General features: G+C 31.9%; 1 pseudogene; it reads left to right on the forward strand.

Moving 5' to 3' along the window:
• Nucleotides 1–84: 84 nt before the first annotated feature.
• Nucleotides 85–227, forward strand: LOC128250175 (U4 spliceosomal RNA; annotated as a pseudogene).
• Nucleotides 228–429: the final 202 nt, after the last annotated feature.

Consider the following 429-nt stretch of genomic DNA (forward strand, 5'->3'; position numbering starts at 1 on the left):
TATATATATATATATATTTATATATACATTTTCCCATTCCAATGTATTACTTATTCACAAATATGCACTGTTATATATATATATAAGTTTGTGCAGAGGCGATACCATGGCCAATGAAATAAATCCGAGGCGTGGTTATTGCTAGTTGAAAATTTATATATATATTCAAACGTAAGATCCAAGGATCAAAGTGTAGGAAGTTGGAAGCTTCGACGAATCCATTGAAGGTATAGAAACAAATTTCAAGAACATTAGCAGTTTGTTGACGTATAAGGTCGTAATTTGTTCCTTTATTGAGGTTCTATAAGCTGAATAACCTTATTTTATAGCTTACGGATAGTAACTAGTTTTACTGAGAATGCGAATAAAATTAAGGAATGGCGTAGGTAAAACACAGGCTACATAGGTTCTATAGCTAACAGAACCGCT

The sequence above is a fragment of the Octopus bimaculoides genome, chromosome 19, assembly GCF_001194135.2.
Source record: "Octopus bimaculoides isolate UCB-OBI-ISO-001 chromosome 19, ASM119413v2, whole genome shotgun sequence".
In the NCBI taxonomy this organism is placed as follows: domain Eukaryota; kingdom Metazoa; phylum Mollusca; class Cephalopoda; order Octopoda; family Octopodidae; genus Octopus; species Octopus bimaculoides.